The following is a 6,678-nucleotide window of genomic DNA, read 5'->3' on the forward strand; positions in this document are numbered from 1 at the left end:
GTGGAACTCTCAGTCTGGGTTGGATACTCTTAAGCATGATGAATGGTTTCTGCATGTGTGAGAGATCCAGCTGACCAATAAAAAAAAGGGATGAGAGTCCAACATCCAAATCTCTCAGTAGTTTAATGACTCGAGACATGTTCCACTCAATCTTCTTTTCACCAATAAAAGAAAACTTCAACCTCCGCAAATCTTCTCTCTTTATAACCTGAAAGTCCTAAACCCACAATCAGCTTCATCATTTGTCTCTATTACAAACATACATCACTGTAGAACACACAAAGACATTACAACTTTAAATGACTGATAGTTAATTGCACAATCCATCAATTCCGAGATAGCATTCATTAATATATCCTCACATGACATTGCAATGCCCCATCCAGCAGTCTCAAGCGCTTTGAGACGTCTTCTCGACATGAAAGCCGCTATATAAATGTAAAATTGTATTGGATGGTATGGTAATTAGATAGACTGTTACAGCATCAAAACAGGTAGGTCGTTCAACCCAACTAGTCTATTCTAGTCCACCTTTCTATTCCCTTCTCCCTCCCTGACGCAAACATAATAGAGAAGCCACAAATATCTGGGACGTAGATTCTTCCGAAGACACTCAGCTTATCTCGTGAACAAGTAGGAGTCTCACTACCTCGGGTGACAATGTTCTTTCTCCTCTTTTTTGTTTCTCTTCAAAAGGGTGCTCTGTTTTACCCTTACGGCTTGTTGCTTTACTAGTTCAGAGTTCAACGCTCTATGACAAGTGCGACTGATTACGTTCTGCATACAGCGAAAGTAATCCAAATGCAATAAAGCCTGTGGCAAACTGGAACAACGCTACAGTTTTACATTGTACCATTTTAGATTGCACTAATAGCCATTTTTTCATTGTGAAACATTACCAGCAATCTTAATGCCCTTGCAGCATGTTTTCACCGTTTGAGAATGTTTCAAAGCTTTGCCCTCTACAAAAAGGACTATACCAGCATCTCAGCCACTAGATATAATCAAAGATAATAATCCTTGCATTTGATATAGCGCCTTATCATGTCATTGAGACGTCTCAAAGGGGTTCACAGAATGTATTGTAAAGGGAATTGATTGTAGTTTTGGGGCGATGGGGCAAAGACTATAGAGACAAACACCATCTTCCAGAGAACATGAACAAACCTTTTGTAATATCACAATTGAACAGTTTAAACAAGTAAATTTGTTGACAAATGGTTTATTAAACCTGCGTTTCCAAACAAAAAAATCGGTATAATCCACTGACAAAGAGTTAGTGCGTCCTTCATCTGTCTCAAATATGAGGTCCTTTGCAATTGTTTATGACTCGCAGTGCACACGGAAGTGGGATCTATACGGGATTTTAACCTCTTTTCTGCAAATTGAAATTGTTCCAGATTGGTTAAGAAAGACGTAATGATTTAGAGTAATGCATTACTGTTTAGGTAAATCTGTTGGGCAGACAGCTCACACTGCATGGTGCCAGGAGTGTCCGCTGAGTAATTGAAACCTGTTGTGTTATCAATCCTCGGAGAGCAGACATGTTTACGAGAAAGAAATCCATTTCTTTTGTTAGTTTCGAGAAGATTCATGGAACCTGCCCACCTTCATAGAACAATGTCATTTTATATATAATGCAGAAATTATACCAAAGATACAACTTGTATTTATATAGCGCTCTTCACGCAGGTTGGAGTCTTGGAGCTCTGCATCTCACTCTCAGGCCGAAACCTTAGACAAGTTTCCTCCTCCACACTCCTCTGTCAAGTAGCGGATCGCTTTTCCCGGGGGCAATAATTGTTTCAAAAAAAATCATAAGAATAATTTGGTCACTCAATCCACGACTGTTGGTGGGACGCTACTGTGCGCAATTGGCTGCTGCGTTTCGCCCACAAAATCTACAGTCAAATCACTTTACAGTAAATCAGTAATATACGGGGTGTTGACATGTCAAGTGACTGCCAGGTTGGTGGATTGGATGGACCTTGGTCTTATTTCGCCGAGCAAATTCTTATGCTTTTAGGTTCTTATGTTTTTTAATGTTGTCAGCTTGGCTCAGGTGGTAGCACTCTTGCCCTCGGGGCAGGATGCTGTGGGTTCACATCTCACATCAGGACTTGAATTCATAGGTATAGTAGTAGGGGAAGCATTGCATTGTGATTTTTTTTGGTCAGCTGGGTCTCTGACACCATGCTTAATCGTAGATGTCAAAGATCCCACACAAACATTTGGAAAAATCAGCTATTATTTTGGGGGCACACTCGGTCGAAAACATCTTGAAGTGTTTCACAGGCAATTGATGTTTATTTGTAGATATATATTTTTCAGCTCAAAACCTTTGAGCAATGCAATAGTGAATGGCATTATCAGGCAGATTTCTGCTGCAGCACCTGAGACCCTGGACTGGAATCCCAGTTGGGGGAAGGGGTGAGGGTTGGAGGTCAAACACAACCATAGTTGGATTATGTATGAATTGGTGCAGGACTTAGGTGGGCGCAAACACTCATAAACTCCCTGTTCTGTCTGCACATCCAAGTGCAATGTTGGGGACAAGGTGTGACACAAGTCTGCCACAAACGTTCAAAGACAGATTGAATATAAAAATCTTCACGTTAAAATCATGCAATAAAAATTACAGGAGAATGTAACCTTTCAATGTAATTTTCCTAAGGCTTTTTCAACGACTATTTCAGCAAAATTAGCCAATAAGAAAAAACGTATTATTTCACCTTTATTGTTGTTAAACATCTTGAAACGAGTTTTATTATTGCGTGATTATCCAATAGCAACTGCAAACAAAGGTTCTTAAATCATTTTTATAGATTTATTTGCACAACTCGACTGCAGTTAAAAAAAAATCTAGTCTTTAGTTGCCCTGCTTAGCTTTCATTGTCGCCGTGGATCTGAGTCTCATTGGTATGTAAAGTGTAGATCTTTAATAACTTTTGGCATTTATTTATACATATTAAATTACCGCTTTCCATACACCACAAAGCAGATGATCACCAATGACCGTAGTTTATTTCCTCTGAGATGGATGCTCAGAGTCTGTAGTTAAATGCCTACCAATGACACGGAGCATTACAGATAATACCTGTAACTTTGATTTATTTCCTTGGAGACCCTGAGCAAATACTAAAATAAATTAGCAAAGAAATAATGCTAATCTCCCTGATCGGAAATACAGTGCAATAAGGGCAAAGCCAATCACCACTCCCTGCTCTCATTTGTATCAATAACATTCAAATGATTGTTCATTATTTACAAGCTCCTCTCCGATGATTTACTTGTTAAGATGTGTGGGCAAACAGCAATGAGAAAAACAATAAAGCAGAACGTCATATCTTACAGCTGAAATGGCTCCAATTGCTAGTAACTAGTTTCTTGCACAAACCGTCCAAATTTGTTCCGTGGAACAACGGAAATGGAGCGTGGATTTTATTTGCTATTTTTTAAAAAAGTATTTAATAACCAAAGGGAAAGAACTTGCTCTTTTATATGCCACCTGGGATTGGCTCACGAGCCTTTACAGTATTTACTGCCAAATACTGTACTGTATTATGAATATATTTTGCAGGCAAACACAGCAGTGCAAAACGATTTGCGCAAAGCATGAGCGATACCAACTGAGCCAAGCTGGCATCTAGAATTAAACTGAAATCCTCCAGAAACATACAACATATAAATGATGAAGAAAAAAAGGGATGTTTTCGGTTTTAACCGCAATAATAATAATAATCCTTGCATTTGATATAGCACTTTTCACATCGGGAGGACGTCCCAAAGCGCTTCACAGAATATACTGTAAAGTGAATTGACTGTATATTTGTGGGCAAACGCGGCAGCCAATTGCGCACAGCAATGTCCCACAAACAGTCGTAGATTGAAAATGACCAATTTATTATTGTTTTTGGTTTTGGAGGGATTATTATTAGGCTCTGTGTGGAGTAAGGAAACTTGCCCAAGGTTTCGTCCTCTGCCTGGAATTGAATTCAGGTCTCTCACTTGCAAAGCGAGTGCTCTAACCACTGAGCTACAGGACTCCACAAATGCTGGGTACTAGGTGAATCCAGTATGAATCATACTTAAAACAGAAAATAAGTTATTTTACACCAAATACAGTGGCAACTATATAACATGAAATATCAAGCAAAGAAATGTAACCACACTGCAAGCTATTGCCTTGACGTGCTCTCGTGACCTTGATGAGTCTTCGGATCACTGCTGAATTTTATATCGCGTGCAGGACGTGTTTTTTTAAGCAGGTGCTATAAATGGATCTCAAAAGCTATTCACTCCTGAGTGAAACTATTAAGAATTATTCAAAGCATTGGGGATTGCAACCAGGAATTCGTTCAGCACAGCTAAGCGCTCACTTGCGTGTCAGAATAATGGATGTCTGGGAGAGATACAAAAGGTTGTATCGTAATTCAATCAAGGGATTCTGATTAACATCTGTAACATCCAAGATTGATGTGCCAGTACCAATTGCCTGTCAGTGTTCCGCTCAATTAATGCACAGTATTATGCCAAAGAGCAAGAAAACACTGCTGCTCTTACTGAATAATAAGCAGAATCCTTGCATTCGGCATAGCACCTTTCGCGTCGGGAGGCAATCCCAAAGCGCTTCGCAGGATTTACTGTGAAGTGGCGTGACTGTGTATTTGTGGGCGAACAAAATGGTACGCGGGTTTCTTCTAGAAAACGATCATTACTGAAAATGCCACAGCACAAGACTGCGTGTAAAGTCAGTAGAGGGCAAATGAAAAATATCACTGACCTGTTCCAGCAACAACAACTTGCCTTTATATAGCGCCCTTCACGCAGGGTAGTGTCCGGGAACAACAGTCTCACGTTAGATCTTCAGCCGCTCCTTAGAGGTGGAAGTCGGCCGTCGTTGATAATTCTCAAAAGAAAACCAATTTTAAGTCGCACTCCGCAATTTCAAAACTTTTTAAAATTATTCCTTAAATTTAATATCGAGGATATTGACGTTTGGTCATTCACGCGGTTTGTGGGTCATTGCTATGCCCAGATTGGCTGCCGCGTTTGCCCCACAAAATAGTCACTACACTTTACAGCAGTCAAGTGTGAAGGGCTTTGAAGTGGCGAAATTGTCAATGCAATACAAGCAATAGATCAAATGTCAGAATCCTTTTCTTATTTTTCTTATAATTGTAAAATTTGCTGCGGCAAGCAACAGGAACTCCTGAGATCCTCAATGTCGAGCAATAAATCAGCCTAAAACCTACCTTCTAAGATGTGGAAAGATAAAATTCATTTCCGTTTCTTATTTCACAATTTCGTTAAAAGCCAATTTTCAATTCACAAAACCAGTCCGTAACAAATGTCAACATACGACTAGCAAGACAGGTACATCACCAACTGCCTCGGTGAACTTCTTATGTGATCCACTGATATAGCTTTTTTGAACATTAGAAATTAAACATTTACTTAATCTGGTCTCTCCCCCACTCTCCCCTTCCCAACCCAAACACGCAATGGGGGGGTGAAGCTCACCCAAAATCAAAATAATCCTTCAACAGGGAGTTGGACGAGGTATATGTAAGCACATCACTTTGATGTTTCCTTCCCTCCACCTCCTCTTGAAAGCACTCATCTCAGGGTATAGTTCCACAGGAACTCTGAAGTGTGTCTTCATGCACAAGCCGAGGTAGCGAGCGTCCATTCAAATTGAACTACTGAATCGATTGAGATCAACCCACGCACATTGTTTCATCCTCAGTTTACAGAGAACTCTGAAGCAAGAATTAACATTTCTTGGGAAGTGGTTGCCAACATTACAGAAAAACAGCACTGAAAATTGTCTGTAACTTTAATTAATCTCTCAATTTGTTTGTTTGGGGGAATGTAGGCATCTGACATGGAAACATTCCTGCACTTAAGTCTCCTACCCCAAATTATTGAGAGTTACACTTATTGCTGAGCTAAATTTGATCTTAATTATCACAATTGCCATTAATTCCATTTTTCTTTAAAAGTTTTGTGGGAATTTTAAATTGGATAATCATCATCCAATAGTTACTTCCTCAAAGAGGTCAACTAGAATTAGGAGGCATAACATATTGCTTCTAAATCTTTGGCAACCCTTTGCACTCTTTAGACGAGTATTGATAACATCCCAACTAATATTCTCGAGCATTCTGCACAATACATTTGTTAGGCTAAGTTATCTATAATTTTTCTATAAAAAGGTCAAATTTCTACCCTCCAGGCATCTAGCACAACTCTACTTGTAAAGGGCTGCAAAATATGAACCAGACTTACCCATTTCTTCTCAATTTTTATTTAATTTAATCCTTAATTCTATAATCCCTACAATTTTTAAAAAAATTTGGGCACTCAATCCACGACTGTTTGTGGGACGCTGCTGTGCACAATTGACTGCTGCATTTTGCCCACAAAATATAGTCAATTCACCCTACTGTATATTTTGTGAAGCGCTTTGAGACGTCTCAAGGATGTGATAAGACGCTACAACAACAAGATTACATTTGTATAGCGCCTTTCACGTGGGCAGGACGCTATATTAAAGGCAAGAATTATTATTATTCTGTATGGTTCAAATTTGTCTAGTGTTTGTGGAGTTTGCTCTCGTGCTCTCTCGTCAGTGGAAGTTACCCTGCCTACCGCATCACAGAGAATTGAACGCCA

The sequence above is a fragment of the Callorhinchus milii genome, unplaced genomic scaffold, assembly GCF_018977255.1.
Source record: "Callorhinchus milii isolate IMCB2004 unplaced genomic scaffold, IMCB_Cmil_1.0 Scaffold12, whole genome shotgun sequence".
NCBI classification, from domain to species: Eukaryota; Metazoa; Chordata; class Chondrichthyes; order Chimaeriformes; family Callorhinchidae; genus Callorhinchus; species Callorhinchus milii.